We start from the raw sequence: 21,787 nt of genomic DNA, 5'->3' as shown, positions 1-21,787 counted from the left end.
AGTGGAATAGAGTGGCGTACAAAAGTGGCAGAGATTACAGTAGTGTAGAGTGGCGCAGTGGCATTGAGTGCAGAGTAGGCTTGCGTGGCATAGAGTGCAGTGGCGTAGATTGGTGCAGAGTGGAGTAGTGTTGACTGGTGCAGTGCAAAGTAGGGTATAGTGCTGTAGAGTGGAGTGGCGTAGAGTGCAGTGGCATAGAGTGCAGTAGTACAGAGTAGAGTGATGTAGAGTACACTGGCGGAGAGTGCAATGTTGCAGAGTAGAGTGTCAGTCCAGTGGTGTAGAGTGGCATAGAGAGCAGTGGCATAGAGTACAGTGGTGCAGACTAGAGGGCAGTGGTGTACAGTGTAGTTTAGAGTACATTGGAGTACAGTGCAGTGGTGTTGGGCAGAGTAGAGTGGCATACCGTGCAGTGGAGTATAGTGGCATACAATAGAGTGGCAGAGAGTGCAGTAGTGTAGAGTGGTGCAGTGGCATTGAGTGCAGAGTAGACTTGCGTGGTATAGAGTGCAGTGGGGTAGAGTGGTGCAGAGTGGAGTAGTGTAGAGTGGTGCAGAGTAGAGTATAATGCTATAACTGTAGTGGCGTAGAATGCAATAGTACAGAGTAGAGTGGTGTAGAGTACAGTGGTGGAGAGTGCAATGTTGCAGAGTAGAGCGTCAGTGCAGTGGTGTAGAGTGGCGTAGAGTGGTACAGAGAGCAGTGGTGTAGAGTACAGTGAAGCAGAGTAAAGGGCAGTGGCAGACAGTGCAGTTGTTTAGAGTGCATTGGCGGAGTGTGCAGTGGCATAGAGTGGCATGGGTCAAAGTAGAGTGACATACAGTGCAGTGGAGTAGAGTGGCATACAACAGAGTGGCAGAGAGTACAGTAGTGTATAGTGGTGCAGTGGCATAGAGTGCAGAGTAGACTCGAGTCGCATAGAGTGCAGTGGTGTAGAGTAGGGCAGAGTGGAGTAGTGTAGCGTGGTGCAGTGCAGAGCAGAGTATAGTGCTGTAAAGTGCACTGACATGGAGTGGAGTTATGCAGAATAGAGTGACATAGAATGCAGTGGAATAGAGTGTATTGGTTCAGAATGCAGTAGTACAGAGTAGAGTGGTGTAGAGTATAATGGTGGCCAGTGCAGTGTTGCAGAGTAGAATGTCAGAGTGCATAGTGCAGTTGTTTGAAGTGCATTGGTGTATAGTGCATTGAAGTAGAGTGTAGTGGTTTAGAGTGCAGTAAGGCAGAATGGCGTAGAGTGCAGTGGCATAGGATAGATTGTTTCAGAGTGGAGTGCAGTGGCATAGAGTGGAGAAGTGTAGGTTGGAGTGCAGTGGCATAGAATGCAGCGGCGCAGAGTGCAGTGGCGTAAAGCAGATTGTTTCACAGTAGAGTGAAGTGGCGTAGAGTGGAGAGGTGCAGGGTAGAGTGGAGTTTCATAGAGAGGCATAGAGTGTGATGGCATAGAGTAAAGTGGTGTAGAGTGCTGTGGTATAGAGTAGATTAGAATGATGTACACTGTATTGATGTAGAGTGCAGGGGCATATAGTTGAGTGTTACAGAGTAAAGTCCCCTAGCATAGAGTGCACTAGCTTAGAGTGCAGTGGCGTACAGTGCAGTGTTGAAGAGTGTTATAGAGCAGAGATGAGCAGACTAGATTGGTGTTGCCTAGACTGGAGTGATATAGCGTGCAGAGGCGCAGAGTGCCGTGGTGTAGAGGCGTAAAGTGCATTGGCACAGAGTAGAGAGGTGTAGTGTGAAGTATCATAGAGTGCAGTGGCATAGAGTGGAGTGGTTCAGAGTGGATAAGAGTGCAGTGTCCTGAAGTGCAGTGGCATGGAGTGGTGTTAAGTGGAGTGATGCAGAGTAGGGTGCAGTGGTGTGGAGTGGTGCAGAGCAGAGTGGTAACACACTGCCATTACAGACAACATGTTTTTGATTGAAATGACCATTACATTGCACAGACATACAGTTTTTCAAATAAAACTATACAGTGCACAGGCAATGATGTGTGTGGAAATTGCATCACCTAATGCAAAGATTTGTTTTAATCATATAAAGGTATTTGTTTCCAGCGCAGTTCAGAATTAACAAAAAATGTGCTTCATTTGTACTCCTAATTCTGATATGTTCTGAAGTTTATTTAAATGTTGTCATGTGATAGAAAAAACTCTTTCCTAACCCCAGTATCCAGCAAGATTGTCACGTAAATCCTCTCACTTTGAAGTCAGAGAAAGAAAAGTAAACACTAAGGGGGTCATTATGACCTTGGCGGTGAGTGTTAATGTGGCGGTATGACCGCCAACAGGCTGGCGGTATATACCACCATATTATGAGATTGGCGGGTTGGCTGCAGCCAACCCACCACTTCTTCACTCATACCACCATGGCTGTATGAGCCGCTGAGCCAGAGATGTGCATCTCCAGCCCAGCAGCCGGCATAGTACTGCCGGCGGCATTATGAGCCTGCCTACCACCATGGTTTTCGTGGTGTTAGCAATGCCACAAGAATTATGGCGGTAGGCCCAACGAGTGACAGAGAATTCCTTCCGTGTCACCGGTAGGGGGCTCCCCCACCCCCTCAACACACACCGGACACCCCCCACACCCACTCCATCCAAACTTCCCGACCCCCTCTGATCCTCATACTCACCCCCAACCCCTCCGACCCTCTCACACACCCCCACCCCCTCGGATCCTCAGACACACACCCCCATACACACACACACACATGCAGACACGCACCACACATACACCCAATCACTCACACTGGCATACACGCATACATCCAGACATGCTCACACACATTCTTACAACGATCACACTGACATGCAGACACACACTCACTTCACCATTGTTACACACATTCACTCACACACATACAACCACGCAAACAACACAACACACAGATGCATTCACACACTCACTCACACATTCATGCACACACTCAGACACACACACACACACACACAACACTGCCCACACTCCCACCCCCCCCTCCCCTGTCCAAAGCCCGACTTACCTTGAGCGAGGAGGTCTTCCGGCAGTGAAGAGGCGCTGCTTCCACCAGCAGCGCCTGCCAGCAGAACACCCCCAGGCTGTATGAATTGTCATAATATGGCTGGCGGCCTTCTACTGGCATGGCGGTGCTGGTGGTCCACCACCATGAACACTGCTGGATTTCTGCCCTTCTTGTGGCAGATGTCCAGCAATGCTCATAATATGGCAGACAGATGGGAGCCGCGGTGGCGGTATTTTGGCAGGCGCGACCGCAGCGGTAGGCGTTTTTTACCACCAATGTCATAATGACCACCTAAGTTCCCACCGAAGACAGAGCCCGACATTTGATCTTGTTCTTTGAATGCACAGCAAATGTGATGAGATAAGAATAAGATTTACACACCCGTTTACAGAAAGGGAGCACTCAGAAGGATACAGTAAATAAGGTTTGAGCAAGGGAAGGGACAAACTCAGGCTGCATAGCCTATAACAAATAAAGCCAGCAAACTGAAAGCAAGAAAATGTGAGTTACAAACCACAAAGCCAATGGCAATCCTGTGCGAATGGGAAGGCTTAGCAAAGGTAGGGCAGGAGCACAGGGTTTCTTCGTGTCAGTGAGTTTACAGGTTCTAGCAAGGCAGAGAAAGCTGTGCATGATAACCCCGGATGGTGATCTGTACAATGGTGAGTAGGAAACAATGAGCAGTGCAGTAAGCCCTCCTTAAAAGTCTTTACCGATAAACCCCATCTCCTGGGGTGGGAGCGGGCAGAAAGCCAGTGAGCCACCCATTGGGCCTGTGTAGCTGAATAATAGCGTTCTAAGTCCAGAAGGCCTAATGCACCCGCTGTCACGGGTAGTTTTAGAGTGAAAAAAGCTACCCTATGGCGCCCCAATGACTAAATCAGATGTGTGGCATGTCTGAAGAAGGAAGAAGGACGAGGAGGGGAAGGTTTGCAAAAGAATACTATCATTTGGGTAGCCCACCATCTTCACTAGTGCCACTACAGAAAGCTGAAGACAAGACCAAAAAGCAAACTGGGCTTGGAGGGACCGTGATGCTCTGCTGTGATTGTCATCTTGCAAATCAGTGGGAGAATGGTAGATATTAATCACTAGGTATCGAAAGGTAACTGGTTCCCCGTTCAATCTGAGGTGTAATTGTATATAAATGGGAAAACAGTGCCATATGTTAAAGAAACACTAATTACATTTAAAAATGTCTACATTTTTTTATTTGTGCAGTTTGCATCCCAAATATTTTGAAGATTCTATGTGTACTTGACACGTAGGGATAACCCAGATCACTAGTTTGACTTTTTATCAATTTCAATACCATATAAAGCCATGGACAAAGCGGGCAATTGCTTTGCACAATCTTGCAAGGGGTCTGGCCCCTGCTCACCCTTCACAAGCACGAACAGCGGACCATTGCACCAGAAGAGTTTGCCAAGGTGGACGGGTGTTGCTTGTTCAACCACTTGACAGTGCCTCTTCTGTTTCTCTCCTGTGTGCAGAGACAACATCCCAGGTACTCAATACCTTCCGATAGCCTTGGTGGACCCATCTTGTCTGATTTTAGGAATTGTCCTACCTTCTTCTTCTCTCCATTATTTATCCGGTTCTTAGCAACAACCTCCCATTTGATCTCGATTTCATCCTCCTCTTTTATTATCTTTGATTGGTAGTCCGGGCTCCCATTTCTGAGATAAATGTAGAGTCCCAGACATACACTCCAGACCTGTGAGACTACAGACAAGTTGTGTGTACCCCACATCCTGACATTAGGTGTGAGACTGTCGCCCACACCATCTGCCCTGGCTCATTAAATTTGTTTCAGGTTGAAAGTCCATGGACTGTTGGGGTGAGCCAGATGTTTAATTTGTTTAAACTAGCATAAGGTTAATTACCTTAATGTTTCCCAAACTGTTTGCCAGGGGTTTCAAAATGTTCAGAAACATAATCAAAATGTTGTTGTTACTTCCTCTTAAAAAAGGATTGGGTAGATCTGGGTAGGGGTGATAGCCTTGACGCAGTACTGAAGGGCATTAATTTACTACTGAACAAGGACGTACTGTGACACCTAAATGTAGCACACCGGGAGGCAAGCACAACAAGACCACAGTGAATAAACAGTGCTATGTTAAAAAAGAGTAAATAAATGCACTGATAACATCGAGAGGCGTGGCCTCTCTTGGGTGTGTCTGTAAAACTGATGTTTATTCTTGATTTTTTGTCCTGAATTTTGACCCTTTGCCCTGAATTTTTTACAGTCCTATCCACGACTTGCCTGAATGCCAGGTGGTCACCCTACACGTCAGGGTGCTGTACCCCCCTTGGGATGGGGCGGGAGTTATCGAACAGTAACATATGGACTGCGCCATTCCAGAGCGACCGCCAGAGTTATTGATGCAGACCCGGGACAGAGATGACCGATGGGAGAGCGGGAACCGACCTCAGCGTTCTCATGGGGTGATTCGAAGAACGGAGGTCTGGGGCCGAGACTGACTCTACCCCAGCCCCGCCAGCGGGCTGTCAGTCTGACTCTTCCCCAGCCCCGCCAGCGGGCAGTCAGTCTGACTCTACCCCTGCCCTGCCAGGGGGGTGTCAGTCTGCCTCTACCCCAGCCCTGCCAGCGGGCTGTCAGTCTGACTCTACCTCAGCCCCGCCAGCAGACTGTCAGTCTGACTCTACCCCAGCCCCGCCAGCGGGCTGTCAGTCTGACTCTTCCCCAGCACTACCCCAGCGGGCTATCAGTCTGACTCTACCCCAGCCCCGCCAGCGGGCTGTCAGTCTGCCTCTTCCCCAGCCCAGCCAGCGGGATGTCAGTCTGACTCTACCCCAGCCCCGCCAGCGGGCTGTCAGTCTGACTCTACCCCAGCCCCGCCAGCGGGCTGTCAGTCTGACTCTTCCCCAGCCCCGCCAGCGGGCTGTCAGTCTGACTCTACCCCAGCCCCGCCAGCGGGCTGTCAGTCTGACTCTTCCCCAGCCCCGCCAGCGGGCTGTCAGTCTGACTCTACCCCAGCCCCGCCAGCGGGCTGTCAGTCTGACTCTTCCCCAGCCCCGCCAGCGGGCTGTCAGTCTGACTCTACCCCAGCCCCGCCAGCGGGCTGTCAGTCTGACTCTTCCCCAGCCCCGCCAGCGGGCTGTCAGTCTGACTCTACCCCAGCCTCGCCAGCGGGCTGTCAGTCTGACTCTACCCCAGCCCCGCCAGCGGGCTGTCAGTCTGACTCTACCCCAGCCCCGCCAGCGGGCTGTCAGTCTGACTCTACCCCAGCCCCGCCAGGGGGGTGTCAGTGTGACTCTACCCCAGCCCCGCCAGCGGGCTGTCAGTCTGACTCTACCCCAGCCCCGCCAGCGGGCTGTCAGTCTGACTCTACCCCAGCCCCGCCAGGGGGGTGTCAGTCTGACTCTTCCCCAGCCCCGCCAGGGGGGGTGTCAGTCTGACTCTACCCCAGCCCCGCCAGGGGGGTGTCAGTCTGACTCTTCCCCAGCCCCGCCAGCGGGCTGTCAGTTTGACTGTACCCCAGCCCCGCCAGGGGGGTGTCAGTCTGACTCTTCCCCCGCCCCGCCAGCGGGGTGTCAGTCCGACTCTTCCCCAGCCCCGCCAGGGGGGTGTCAGTCTGACTCTTCCCCAGCCCCGCCAGCGGGCTGTCAGTCTGACTCTACCCCAGCCCCGTCAGCGGGCTGTCAGTCTGACTCTTCCCCAGCCCCGCCAGCGGGCTGTCAGTCTGACTCTACCCCAGCCCCGCCAGCGGGCTGTCAGTCTGACTCTACCCCAGCCCCGCCAGCGGGCTGTCAGTCTGACTCTTCCCCAGCCCCGCCAGCGGGCTGTCAGTCTGACTCTACCCCAGCCCCGCCAGGGGGGTGTCAGTCTGACTCTACCCCAGCCCTGCCAGGGGGGTGTCAGTCTGTCTGTTCCCCAGCCCTGCCAGCGGGCTGTCAGAGGATGCATGGCACCCTGAAGCTGAGACCAGCTCTGCCACAACCCTATATGATTTCACAGCCTATGTAGAGCTTACATCGTAGCGCACCATGTACTATAAACATCTCGAAGTACAATGAACCAGCACACTTTAAATGATTTTTCTCCTAAATATGCACTATACAGAAAATATTCAGTCTTTTAGGTCTAGCATTAGCCAAGACCATTTTATTTCAATCACATCAAAAGTATAATTTACACTTTTACAGGGGCTTTCAGCCAACGCTCTCAGTTGTTGTGCCAGTCACATATTGATTCCGCCCACCGCAGCATACAGCATTGGTTCAGCCCACTTCAGCCACTGGATAACTTTACCGTGAGTGACAGCATTCCGCTCTTTCACAAGGAGCACATCCGCACACAAAGTAGTTCCTTTCAGTGCCAGTTGTTAATGTGCCAGTATGTTCTTTTTGAGATCAAAAAACATATTTTACTTATATCCACTAGCAAGATGCCCAACAATAAACATTTCTAAAAACAATGACACAACTAGCACTGTCAAAACGAAACGGCTGTTAGACAACTCCAAACTTATTGAGCTGGGGTGCAGAAGTTCTAAGTGGTTCTGGGAGAGAGAGGATTATCTGTTGACTAGAGTGTGTTTTGCTGTTTCTTATACAATTGGTGCCTAATTATTAAAAATGCCCCATCATAATAATAGAAATGATGGGTCTGCCATTTTCTCTAATTTCTAATATAAATGTAACCCATTGTGCTAGTTTTCTAGTGAGTGGAGGGCCCATGATACATGGGAGGTGAGACCCCTTGTGAGTCATGCCCCCTCCCATCCCTCAATAGTGTTAATAAGTTGCATATAATGCTCCGTGCATCTGCATGTGTGGTTTACACCACACTGCTTTGTTCATGCGCAGGAGCCGGACTCTGCCCCCAACACACACACACCTTGCGTACGCAGAACCCATTTCGGGGGCTGTGCCTTCTCCTAAATCTTTCCTTGAGCCCGGAACACCCTGCACATCGGAGCCACCTCCTCAGTTCTTGAGTTCCGCAAGAAGCCGAAGACCTGCCTCTTTGAGGAAGTCCCCCCGAGGCTAACCTCACGCAGGGAAAAGCGCCAGGATACCCTCACGGGTGATAGGGCGCTATACAAATACACATAACATAACAAAGGTAACTAACCATATTCTGGCTAACCTGGTAAAAGTCAGTGTTCTTGTATACAACTGGAGTACGCACTGCTTTCAAGTTACTAAGATAAGAAAGAGGTGAAGCAGGTGGTCAGGAAAGGCCTGAGCAGGCAGATCGGGGACCTGATTGCTTAGAAGCAAGGGCCCTCAGACACCCAAATGGGCGTCATGCTTCATTATCGGGCAGCTCCTCGTTCGGCTGGTGCTACAGCGCCCAACAGGCCCCCCCTGGGGACTCTTTGCCGGAGGTCTTTAAAGCAAACACAGTGATGAAGCATGAGTGGAGGTGCAGTGGTTATAGACCGCCTGAGTGTAGTATAAGAATAACTAAGAGAGACCCCAAGGAGTTTTAATACACAGGACCTTTTGTTATAAGTAAAAACAAAGGGTGTCTGTCTTGGGAAGAATGATCCAGTACAGCTCACAGAAAAGTGAAAACGTCAGTCAACATGTTTCCTAAAACCAGACTCTCTTTGAGTAAGCGAGTGGCCTCTTAGGTGATGGCAGAGACCGCGCTAACTGCGGCGTAAGACACACCCAGCATGCCAGGGAACCGGCGACCTACCCCTCTATGCCACCCTGGACACTTCCCTGGCGCCAGATTTTAGGTATCTGACAATAAACTAATGGGAGAGCACTTTGTCATGATGCCCCCATGTACCAAGCAAGGTGGTTCTTTTTGTGCGGCAGACATTTTAAATAAATATTGATTTTAACAGACCATCCACACTTTTTATTGTGTTTTCATGAGCTAATTGTGAATTTTATTATAACTAGTGTGTTTTGATCTGCACTGCTAATTGTTATGGCCTGACGTGGCTAAACACAATAATTATTTGATTTAGTATCCAAAGGTATAACCCCCCCTTTGGGGGTGACTTATTGTGATGGGCATTGATGTTAATAATCACTACTTTAGCCCCAGTCATTTGTAGATTAGGTTACATTGTCCTGATGAATTGCCAGATGTGCGTGGACTATCCACGGCAAGAAACTTGTTTTAGCCCCATCCCTTCAGAAGCCCCCCCATAGGAATGCTGAACAATGTCAAACATTCACCCCCAGTACAGAGATCTGGGCCTAAATCCATCATTTTTTGCTTGCCATGCCATTCCAGCTCAGACCCAGCCATATGCAAATCAGTCTTGACCCTGTTCCCCATGGAACAGTCCAGCCCGAACTGCCAGGCCAGGTCTTCCCTGGACCAGAAACAAGCATCCTGGGACCGGTTTCGGGGTTTCACCCCTTATCAGCCAGGCTAGCTTGAATCCAGTGGCATGGGAAGCACGGGACCCACGTCTGGGCATACCCTTCCCACTGAGGGTCACAAATGCAAAAAGAACAAGTGATGGACGGAATGCTGAACAATGTCAAACATTCACCCCCAGTACAGAGATCTGGGCCTAAATCCATTGTTTTTCTGCTGCTCATGCCATTCCAGTTTGGAGCCAGCCATATGCAAATCAGTCTTGACCCTGTTCCCCATGGGAACATTCCAGCACGAACTTTCAGGCCAGGTCTTCCCTGGACTGGAAACAAGCATCCTGGGACCGGTTTCGGGGTTTCACCCCTCATCAGCCAGGCTAGCTTGAATCCAGTGGCTGGGTCCAAACTGGGGTGGCATGGTGAGCAAAAGAACAATGGATTAAACCCAGATCTGTGACTGGGGGTGAGTGTTTGCATTGTTCAGCACTCCGTCCATCATCCTTTTGTGTTGCTAAAATATTATTCTTCATCCCATCTTTGTCCTTTTTCTCACACTCTAATGGGTCTGGAAATCCCCACCTGTGACATGTTGGCACCATATGAACCACCGAAATGCATACATTTTGTAGCAAGTATTTCCAATGCAATGGGTCTCGTGTTTGCTCGAGTTAGAGCTGTTAGTGTTGTAAATTCCTAACTGGACTTTTCTTGCCACTTAAATTGAAAATGAAAAGTAAAACAGTTGACATAAGCGAGCCGATTCAAAGCGCATGGCCGCCATGAGCGTGAAGCAGAGACTCAAAATGAAAAAGAAGTTCACTCGCAGTAAAACGTATCGGCAAACGTGCAATTATCCATGTAACAGGGGCGGTCTGCAAGGCGGTAACAAAACCACCCCAAGGAGGGACAAAGGTAAACCGTTTACCAATGATTACAAAGGACTTTTGAAAGGCAAGCCCAGGAACAACTGAAAGTGATGGGTGTCAGGTGGGCGTGCTTATAATCCCGAAATTCTTACAACAGGTCATATTTTCAGCAGCGCCGCCCAATATACCAACAGGAATTTATTCCTGGACCGTTCGCCGTCGGTAGTGGTATTGATTTCAAAGTTATTGATTTGTTCTGGTGTTTGTTTTGTTTATGTAGCGCTGTATGCCACCAGGGCAGATGCAGAGCGCTTTAGTGTAAAGTAAAGATTTCAAATAAAATATGGGATGTGTATATATATAAAGTGAATTACAGAAGTATCTAGACCGCCTCAATGTGGAAAACATTTCTAGTAATATTGCTAATAAATCAAGTAACAATAATGGGCTTTGTACTGAGTGTGGCCGGGGGGTTGGAGAGACACAACACACAGGCCTCCAGGACACCCTTAGCTTTAGAGGGCCGAAGTCGAAGATCTTTGGGCCACGTCACCTCAGAAGGGAATCTGGAAGGTAAGGCCTGGAACCTCTCAAAGGTATTGAACAATCATAGCTGTATCTTGAGCACTTGGGGCTTCCTGGGTGTAATGTGGGTTACACATGCGAAAACGGGAACGGAATGACTCAACACACAACAGTCATACAACAGACTTCACATCACAAATCTGACCCAGCTAAAAGTGACCTATAACGACATTCGACTCAACACCTACATTACACGTTAGACACAACCCCTGGCTCTGTCAGACGCACGTCACAGCTCAAACCACACAGAGGACTGGACGCCCCCACCGAGCAGAGCACACCACAGCAAAGTGAACAAAGTGCAACGTTGTTCCCTGCATCCTTCGGTTCAAACCTAGAGGTAAGCATGTATCCAGGTGTGTCCCTGATGCTGCATGTGAACAAGGTCACAGTGCGCAACGTCCACGTGGTGCAAACACCGGGACGCCTTTGCTCGGACCTTGGACACCCACAAAAGCTACAAACTGTCCTCAGGCGTGTGATCTCCGAGCTCAGTCACGTCAGTGGTCAGTACACCGGTGCGCCGTGCTCCATTATACACAACATACACACAATCCCGAAGGGTGCCCCAAGAGCCCTTCTCCATCTGCACCCGGGGGACACGCGGTGCTCCCTCCAGCTGGGGGAGTCATCTTCACAGCACAGAGCCTCCCAGTGAGGAGACGACACCCCACAGCTTTCCTGGTCCAGGGAAGGTTCGAATGGCTGCCCTGCGCCTGGCCCGGGTATGATATAGTAATCTAAAGTCACAGCTGGTGCCACAGCACGCAGACCACCCTACTGCAGACCGGTGCAAAGTAATTCCAGAACACCCCCGACTCCCCTGCGCTCACACAAGGCAAACAGCTTCAGGCCCCGTCCACCACCCAGTACTGGACCAGTCCGCAAAACCACCACCGACCACCGCCTGACGAGGTCAACGGGGGAATCGAATGTACCCACCACTGTCTGTGCCAGGTGTGTGCCACACACTGAGCGCTCTGCACATCTCACCGCGAGACCCTTCAAGGCAGGCGTGGCGCCATGTCTGACCACCTCTCCCTCCATCCCGCGCCTGCTCCGGACCACAGCACTTCAGACAAATATCTCAGACTGGACGGCACTGTGCAGTGACCGCTGAGTGGCCTGTGAAGCTGAGGCATACCACAAAGGGACCTGAGCTCACTGATGGCCACAAGCAGCACGCCTAAAGCGCACACTTCATCCATCACTGCTAAGCGCTGCGTCCCGCGACATGACCACATACCACACGGAAACACACCCCACGTAGCATCCAAGCAACCACAAGATGCTTAGCTCCAACCACGCACCCGCAGGGTTTAGCATTCTGCTTATGTGGGCAAGCGCTATATAAATAATACGATACAGTCTACCTAAGCGCTATAGGACCATGTAAATGGGAGTAAAGCGCTATCAAAAGGCACATATTCTGCATTCACACATATTGCCTCTAAGGCATCTCTCCATTGCGCCATCATGGGGACGGGTTGAACACTTTGCTTTAATGACTCTGCCGGGGGCCCTTGATATTTTAAAAGAACACATTTACACTAAAAAAAAAAAAAATCATTGCATACGTTAACCCTCCAGGCAAGTGGCCTCGTAGCTCGGCTCACCTGCCAGAGGCAGGGATGCCATGAAACCCCAGCATCCGTTCTTGATTGGCTGGAAGCTGGCCATGACAACATGCTTCTGATTGGGCCTGGTCCTTGGCACTCTCCGCAGAGCCCGCCCCCCCTGGCAGGGATTCTCCCTGGCTACAGAAGATAATAAGAGGAGAGAGGAAGAGACCTGCACAGGCAGCCCCGCATCTCACCTGCTGCTGACCCGGGAGGCCGCAGCCTGCCCTGCCTGCTGCACCCATGCCTGCTCCCTGCCTGCAGTAGAGTCCAGCACAGCCTGCAGCAGATTCCAGGAGTCTGGATTGGCTGCCCAGCCCCCCACCGGCGTCCCCCTCACCTTGCACCTCACCTTGATTCCATCACCCTGCACCCCCCCTCGCCTGGACCCCCCACAGCTGGTAATTCTTCTAATAAATGAGGTAAGAGCTGGGGTACCTCTCTCTGGGTCCCGTGCAGCGCTGCATGGTACCTGCCTCTGGGTGCCACGCAGCGCTGTGTGCGCGTGATGTGTTTATGTACCGATGCAAGCCGAGGCGTCTTCTCTGAGCCCGCTGCTGCAGCGGAAGCCAAGCGCCTCTATTTATTATTAATAACGCGGCGCTGCCCGAGATGCTGGGAAGGCAGCGGATCCTCGGCAGATCATCTGCTGCGCGGCATTCAGGGTTATTGAGAAAGAAGAGAGTCTGAGGATGCTCAGCAGATAGCCCTGCGGGTTCACGCACCTGATGCACGGCATGCGGGGATATTGAGGCAGGAGAGAGAGGAGAGTCTGAGGATCCTCAGCAGGTAACCCTGCGGGTTCACGCACCTGCTGCTCGGTACGCGGGGATATTGAGGCAGGAGAGGGAGGAGAGTCTGAGGATCCTCAGCAGGTAACCCTGCGGGTTCATGCACCTGCTGCTCGTATGCGGGGATATTGAGGCAGGAGAGAGAGGAGAGTCTGAGGATGGTCAGCAGATAGCCCTGCGGGTTCACGCACCTGATGCACGGCATGCGGGGATATTGATAAAGAAGAGAGAGGAGAGTCTGAGGATCCTCAGCAGGTAACCCTGCGGGTTCACGCACCTGCTGCTCGGTACGCGGGGATATTGAGGCAGGAGAGGGAGGAGAGTCTGAGGATGCTCAGCAGATAGCCCTGCGGGTTCACGCACCTGCTGCTCGGTACGCGGGGATATTGACTCAGGAGAGAGGAGAGTCTGAGGATCCTCAGCAGGTAACCCTGCGGGTTCACGCACCTGCTGCTCGGTACGCGGGGATATTGAGGCAGGAGAGGGAGGAGAGTCTGAGGATGCTCAGCAGATAGCCCTGCGGGTTCACGCACCTGCTGCTCGGTACGCGGGGATATTGACTCAGGAGAGAGGAGAGTCTGAGGATCCTCAGCAGATAGCCCTGCGGGTTCACGCACCTGATGCACGGCATGCGGGGATATTGAGGCAGGAGAGAGAGGAGAGTCTGAGGATGCTCAGCAGATAGCCCTGCGGGTTCACGGACCTGCTGCTCGTATGCGGGGATATTGATAAAGAAGAGAGAGGAGAGTCTGACGATCCTCAGCAGATAGCCCAGCGAGTAAATGTACCTGCTGCAGAGGTGTGCGTTTAACAGATGACCTCGGGTTCGCATCCCTGCAGGACTGGTTGAGTTTCTGTTTTATGCGCTATCCCTGCCTACCTGGCTATAAAAACTACGGTTAACGGCTCCATATTTGAGATGTTTTGGGGTGAGTATACTTATGCAAAACAAAGACACCGTCAAGGCGTGTTATTGGTGGTGTCAGGTCACGTGTTTTCAGTCTTTTGTTGCTGTGTGTTACAGGTCAGGCGTGTCATGGTGTATGCGTGCATGCTGCGCTGTGTTAAGGTACACCATGGCATGTGGGCTGTTTACCACGCCAGCCTGGCACTCAGATGCCCCCTCGCCTCTGGCACCCTCTGAATTCGCGTTGAACCTTCTCAGCTGGGCAGATGTAAGGTAGCTCAAGGGTTGAGCGCCTGCTCCTGCCAGGTTATATATATCTCGCAAGCCCGGACCAGCCGAATCGCTCTTCATCTTTCTGAGGCCGATAAAACGAGTTCAGTTCTGTTGGGGACAAGATACTGATGTATCAGTGGGCTACGTATATATCTTCAGCTGACGTTCAGTCCGTGTCACTTATTGACACAGAAAGAAGGCCACGCCCCCTTCACATGTAGTTGAGTGGGTGCCCGGATTAGAAGATTGCTCGCCCCGGGGGTTATTATCCAAATAACAAAATACACACAGAAGAGGAAGAGGATGGTTACATAAATACAGACGTCTATTCGCGAGACCCGGGGGCCTGAAGTGCAGGGCCTTCACTTGGGCTGCTGGGTTCCTTGGCATGGGGGCACCGTGCGATGCCAACATGTAATTGTGTAGCTCCTTTCTCATGGCATCAAGGCCACTGTACATACATCTTTACCGTAAAACCACGGCTTCGCCTACGGGGGGCCTCTGCACTGAGATGCTTCCAGAATAAAAAGAAAGCGCCAAGAAATCAACAGCACACACTCGGCGCACAGAACCGATATCTTTTTTATCGAATTGATTGCATTGGAGACCGGGAAGGCGGGTCTCACGCACCGGACACGTGCCTGCTGGTTATCATGTGCCCGTACAGCTGGCACAGAGGTGCCAGGTGTGCCCTGATGCCCCCTGCCTCTGACAGCTCCTGTATCTACCTGCACGGCTCCTGCGCGCCAGATGAACCTGCAGGCATGGTAACTGGTGAGCTAGCCAGGCGGGTTTAGCGCCTGCTGCAGAGAGCTGCGTGAACCTTGCCTTGGATCAGAGTCCTCCTCATAGAGTGTGAGAGCCTCACACCTTGGAGAAGAGACTGCCTCTAAGAGTGTGAGAGTCTCACCCCTCGGAGCAGAGTCTTCCTCTAAGAGTGTGAGAGTCTCACACCTTGCAGCAGAGCACAGTCCTCCTCATAGAGTGTGAGAGCCTCACACCTTGGAGAAGAGACTGCCTCTAAGAATGTCAGAGTCTCACACCTTAGAGCAGATGCTTCCTCATAGAGTGTGAGTCTCACACCTTGGAGCAGGGACTTCCCTATAGAGTGTGAGAGTCTCACCCCTCGGAGCAGAGTCTTCCTCTAAGAGTGTCAGAGTCTCATAGCTTGGAGCAGAGTCCTCCTCATAGAGTGTGAGTCTCACACCTTGGAGAAGAGACTGCCTCTAAGAATGTCAGAGTCTCACACCTTGGAGCAGAGTCTTCCTCATAGTGTTATTGTCTCACACCTTGGAGCAGAGTCTTCCTCTAAGAGTGTCAGAGTCTCACCCCTCGGAGCAGAGTCTTCCTCATAGAGTGTTATTGTCTCACCCCTCGGAGCAGAGTCCTCCTCATAGAGTGTTATTGTCTCACACCTTGGAGCAGAGGCTTCCTCTAAGAGTGTCAGAGTCTCACCCCTCGGAGCAGAGTCTTCCTCATAGAGAGTGAGGGTCTCACACCTCGGAGCACAGCCTTCCTCATAGTGTTATTGTCTCACACCTTGGAGCAGAGGCTTCCTTATATAGTGTCAGAGTCTCACCCTTCGGAGCAGAGTCTTCCTCATAGAGTGTTATTGTCTCACTCCTCGGAGCACAGTCTTCCTCATAGAGTGTTATTGTCTCACACCTTGGAGCAGAGGCTTCCTCTAAGAGTGTCAGAGTCTCACCCCTCGGAGCAGAGTCTTCCTCATAGAGAGTGAGGGTCTCACACCTCGGAGCAGAGCCTTCCTCATAGTGTTATTGTCTCACACCTTGGAGCAGAGGCTTCCTTATATAGTGTCAGAGTCTCACCCTTCGGAGCAGAGTCTTCCTCATAAAGTGTTATTGTCTCACCCCTCGGAGCACAGTCTTCCTCATAGAGTGTTATTGTCTCACACCTCAGAGCAGAGTCTTCCTCATAGTGTTATTGTCTCACTCCTCGGAGCACAGTCTTTCTCATAGAGTGTTATTGTCTCACACCTTGGAGCAGAGGCTTCCTCTAAGAGTGTCAGAGTCTCACCCCTCGGAGCAGAGTCTTCCTCATAGAGAGTGAGGGTCTCACACCTCGGAGCAGAGCCTTCCTCATAGTGTTATTGTCTCACACCTTAGAGCAGAGGCTTCCTTATATAGTGTCAGAGTCTCACCCTTCGGAGCAGAGTCTTCCTCATAGAGTGTTATTGTCTCACTCCTCGGAGCACAGTCTTCCTCATAGAGTGTTATTGTCTCACACCTTGGAGCAGAGGCTTCCTCTAAGAGTGTCAGAGTCTCACCCCTCGGAGCAGAGTCTTCCTCATAGAGAGTGAGGGTCTCACACCTCGGAGCAGAGCCTTCCTCATAGTGTTATTGTCTCACACCTTGGAGCAGAGGCTTCCTTATATAGTGTCAGAGTCTCACCCTTCGGAGCAGAGTCTTCCTCATAAAGTGTTATTGTCTCACTCCTCGGAGCACAGTCTTCCTCATAGAGTGTAATTGTCTCACAGCTTGGAGCAGAGGCTTCCTCACAGAGTGTGAGAGTCTCACACCTTGGAGCGGAGTCTTCCTCATAGAGAGTGAGGGTCTCACCCCTCGGAGCAGAGTCTTCCTCATACAGTGTTATTGTCTGACACCTTGGAGCAGAGGCTTCCTCATAGAGTGTGAGAGTCTCACACCTTGGAGCGGAGTCTTCCTCATAGAGAGTGAGGGTCTCACCCCTCGGAGCAGAGTCTTCCTCATAGAGAGTGAGGGTCTCACACCTCGGAGCAGAGTCTTCCTCATAGAGTGTTATTGTCTCAGCCCTCGGAGCACAGTCTTCCTCACAGAGTGTGAGAGTCTCACACCTTGGAGCGGAGTCTTCCTCATAGAGAGTGAGGGTCTCACCCCTCGGAGCAGAGTCTTCCTCATACAGTGTTATTGTCTGACACCTTGGAGCAGAGGCTTCCTCTAAGAGTGTCAGAGTCTCACACCTTGGAGCAGAGTCTTCCTCATAGAGAGTGAGGGTCTCACACCTTGGAGCAGTCTTCTTTATATAGTGTCAGAGTCTCACCCCTCGGAGCAGAGTCTTCCTCATAGAGAGTGAGGGTCTCACACCTTGGAGCAGAGTCTTCCTCACAGAGTGTTATTGCCTCACCCCCTCGGAGCAGAGTCTTCCTCTAAGAGTGTCAGAGTCTCACACCTTGGAGCGGAGCCTTCCTCATAGAGTGTGAGAGTCTCACATTTTGGAGCAGAGACTTCCTCATAGAGTGTGAAAGTGTCACATTTTGGAGCAGAGACTTCCTCATAGAGTGTGAGAGTCTCACATTTTGGAGCAGAGACTTCCTCATAGAGTGTGAAAGTGTCACATTTTGGAGCAGAGACTTCCTTATAGAGTATTACAGTCTCACACCTTGGTGCAGAGTCTTCCTCTAAGAGTGTGAGAGTCTCACACCTTGGAGCGGAGTCTTCCTCATAGAAAGTGAGGGTCTCACACCTTGGAGCGGAGTCTTCCTCATAGAGAGTGAGTGTCTCACCCCTCGGAGCAGAGTCTCGGGATCCCTGTCCCAGAGTCCCCCCCCCCCCAGCATGTGTCTCTTTTGTCACAGAGTCTATATTTTCTGGTCACAGTGTCTGTCTTCCCTTCCTCGGTCATGTCTCTCTGTCCCAGGACCTGATTTCCCAGTCCACGTGTCTGTCTCTCCCTTTCTCTGCGAGGCATCTGCCGTTCTCAGTATCCGGGGTGCACTGGCCCAGCGCCTGTCTCTTCCGAGTATTTCTGTGGTCTGGCCTGAGAGCGCAGCTGTCGCCAGACTATTATGCGAGCATCAGAGAGGGGCTTTGGCCCTGCCACAGGTGTACATGTCTGGATTGGACAGAAGTTGTGTGCTTCCGCAGAAAAAGTGCTCGCCCTCCAGACAGCTGTGATTATTGTGCTAATGTACACAGCTGCATGAGCTTGAAATCTCAGGGGTACACACGATACTGTAATGCTATTAAAAAGCCTTAGATTACTAAGGGCCTAATTTAAGTTTTGGCAGACAGATAACTCCATCACAATGGTGACGAATATCCAGTCTGTTGAAATATAACTCCAGGTATTTCCCATGGCATTTATACCTCGGTGGACGGGATATCCGTCACTGTTGTGACAGAGTAACCTCTCCACCGACATCTACATCAGGCCAGGAGCAGCACAGAGGGTAGACGGCAGCCCTCAGCATACATGCATTTTTAGGGCTGGCTTGACTGCATATTCATAAGCTAGACCTAGTGGCATTGCCAATGCTTGTTTTGTCATAGAGTCTGCCAGACGTGTAGTGTGTTGTATACCTACATTTATGCTTTTATTGAAGAAACACACATTTAACACTTAGTGAGACTCAGTAGGTGTAATTTCCATTTACATCTGCAGACGGCCGCTAAGTTCTTAGGTCAGCCTGAGTGATATCAGATCACTTTTTCTTTATACAAAAACTTTTACACTTGGCTGGCAGGATCAGTGAGTCTGAGCGCACTCGACAGCCTTCAGTCTCCCGGCCAGTGATGTAATCGGAAGCCATCAATGACATTATTGGACTATACCAGAACTAGGGGTGGGCAGAATGTTCAGTTCCACCTGTAGAAATGGCGGAATTTTGGCTGCACCCCATTAGTCTACAATGCAAAGCTCTGGCTAATTTCTGCCAATCACCACTTGGGGAAATTTTTCTCCAGCGAGGTTCCAGAATATGCAAGCTGGTGAGCGCGAGTGAGACTTGGCATGTCTTAGCGTGGTTTTCTTACGTGGGCCCTCACTGGCATTCACAAGCGGTCATGACCAGAGGGCTGCTGTTCGAGTAGATTTGCTGTCTCTCAAGCAGATTTTCTACTTGAGGGGCTGCAAATTAACTCGAACAGCTGCGCGCTGTTGCTCATGGCATGCTGCATTTTGTGTTGTTTTTCAGAGCTGCTCGTGCCACCTGTGCTAAGTTGCAGGGAGAGCAGCGTGAGCTGCATATTTTCTGCCTGTTGGCGGAATTCTGTGGAATCTTGCAGAGTTTTTCTGAAAGTCCGCAGAATTCTGCAGAATGAACTTCATGAGTTCCGCCCACCCTAACCAGACTGTCACCATTATTCTTTCTCCGTGTCCATCTCTTTCTGCCCCTGCCTATCCCAAAATACCCAAATTATATGTTTATAAATCTATAAAGACATAGATGTAGGATGGGAATATCCCATACCAAATAGTGATGGGACAGAATACTGTTAACACAGTATTGAGGGACAAAAAATAACAAAAGGTACATAGCCTTACGTTTTCTATACTATATATATATATATATATATATATATATATATATATATATATATATATATATATATATATATATATATAAAATTCACTGGAAAAAAAAAATTTGATTTTTAAAAACCTTAAAAATTCACTAAAAAAACAAAGGTTACTGGGATGTTATAGTTAGGTTTAGAATTTAGAGACACAAAACTTTAGAAATTCAGCTGGTATAGTTCGAGTTATCTCTCTCAAGAAACTATAACTCGTGCCCTAAGGTAAATATAACTCGAGACCCCTCCATGCACAGTCTTCTCATCAATACTTTCACTGCAAATGTTGCTGTGATATTAATGATGCCACAGAAGAGGTAATGAGTGGTGTAATATGAGGAGTAACTAGCAGGGCATGGCGAGGGCATGAGTTATAGTTACCTTGGGGCACGAGCCCACAGAAAGCAACAAAACATGCTGCTCCCTGCGGGTGGGAGCAATTTTTTTCATCTGTTTTCTTGCCCACTTCACAGCGGAGCCTGTGCTTGTATTTTTTAATTTTGCAGTGGATTCTCTGCGGATTTGTGGCAAAAAAATGTTTTAAAAAAAGTTTTTGGCTCTTTGGGACCCCACCACCAGGCCTAGGGGTCAGGGTATTCCTACCTTGCCCACTTCTGTTCTTTGTTTTGCGTTTTTCTTGCGACTCGGCTGAGACTGAGTCCCATGATGGTTGCTAACACTTCCTGACTGAAGTGTTAGCAACCAATCAGATTTCACCATGAGAGCTGTTGGATCTATGGTTCCTCCACGTCCCTAGATATATAAATGTATTTTTTCTTTGATAACGCAAAAACTACTGACATCAAGTTACTGAAAGCACTCTTTCTGGAAAAAGGCCTAGCTTTCTGCCAAATTTGGTGTAATTCTGTTTGTGTTCAAAATCCTTATGGGAAATTGCAAAGGGAAAACACGTTTAGGGAGCCCCTTTTTCTCGGTTCCCGCTTGACAAATCACTCTAAAACTTTCAAGACAACAGCTGAAGCGAGTTGCAAACTGGTTTTGAAAAGTTTGTGAAGGTTCGTCAAACAGCACCAAAGTTATTCACAAAACAAAAATGCTTAGTCTATGGAACCTATATCCTAACTAAAACTACATATTAGCAACTGCCAGTAGGTTTTATATATATATATATATATATAGAGAGAGAGAGAGAGAGAGAGAGAGAGAGAGAGAGAGAGAGAGAGAGAGAAATCCAAGCTATGTAGAAGGGGAGTTCAGACTGCTACTACTTCACCTCCCTTTTTGCACTTAATGTTCGATATTTTCGATATTTTATACTTCGATATTGTTCTGTCTCCTCGATATTTGGGATTCCCAGCCACAATCACAGACATGTACATATATCGTAGAAAAAAATGGCATATTGATGTGTTGAAATAAACTATGTAGAAATAAATACTACTTTCCACAGGGATGATGTCATATCCCTAAAATATATTTCATATTTTGCAGAAATGTCATAACTCCTGTGAATTAAGGATTTTGCCCCATGGAGGGTTTAGTCTGGGTCCATTGTCACCTACTAATTAGTCTGTAATCAGAACAGTGCACTTAAACAATGACAGCCTAAAACCACTTTGCCAAGCTTTACCTTTGTTTAATCAGCCTTCTTTTCATGAAATGTAATGAAAACCTGAACATTCTATGTCTAATCAGGTTCCATTGTTAGCGATTCTGTGCAAGCAGCAGTATAAAAAAATGTAGCTACATAATTTATTTTTTAACAGAGCAAGTTTTTTGCAACCCCCACATTTTTCACTAGATATGTAAATATTTCCTTTCTATTTATGATAGAGAATCAAACAATATAGACCAGTACAGCATTTTTTAATAAAAGTGTATTTGCTTCTTCTTAAGCCCAAGAAAGTTAACGTGATCTAAAAGCTACAGAAAATGTAGCGTGTATGTTGGTCCAATATTGGCATCTTGGGTTCTTAAGACAATCATAAGTCACACATCCTTGTAAATAAGGGGAGTTACAGAGTATAATAAACTGTTTATTACCATTATTGAGTCTGGAGAACGGCCATGAACCACAAGAGGCAAAGCACTGGACATGGAAATATGTGTAACTTTTCTTCTGTTGTCCACGTGGGCATGAGCCTTGATCCTGCCACCAACTGTGGCGGAAGAGCATCT

The 21,787-nt window shown here is 49.5% G+C and overlaps 1 protein-coding gene across 1 annotated transcript in view; it reads left to right on the top strand.

Moving 5' to 3' along the window:
• Positions 1-12,528: 12,528 nt before the first annotated feature.
• Positions 12,529-21,787, top strand: part of ABHD8 (abhydrolase domain containing 8) — a 54,651-nt gene continuing 45,392 nt past the window's right edge. Inside the window, exon 1 of the mRNA XM_069216813.1 lies at positions 12,529-12,808. The gene's annotated coding sequence lies outside the window, so the exon portion shown is untranslated. The remainder of the gene's footprint in view (positions 12,809-21,787) is intronic.

The sequence above is a fragment of the Pleurodeles waltl genome, chromosome 12 (genome assembly GCF_031143425.1).
Source record: "Pleurodeles waltl isolate 20211129_DDA chromosome 12, aPleWal1.hap1.20221129, whole genome shotgun sequence".
Lineage (NCBI taxonomy): Eukaryota > Metazoa > Chordata > Amphibia > Caudata > Salamandridae > Pleurodeles > Pleurodeles waltl.
This window is presented reverse-complemented; position numbering and strand designations above follow the sequence as displayed.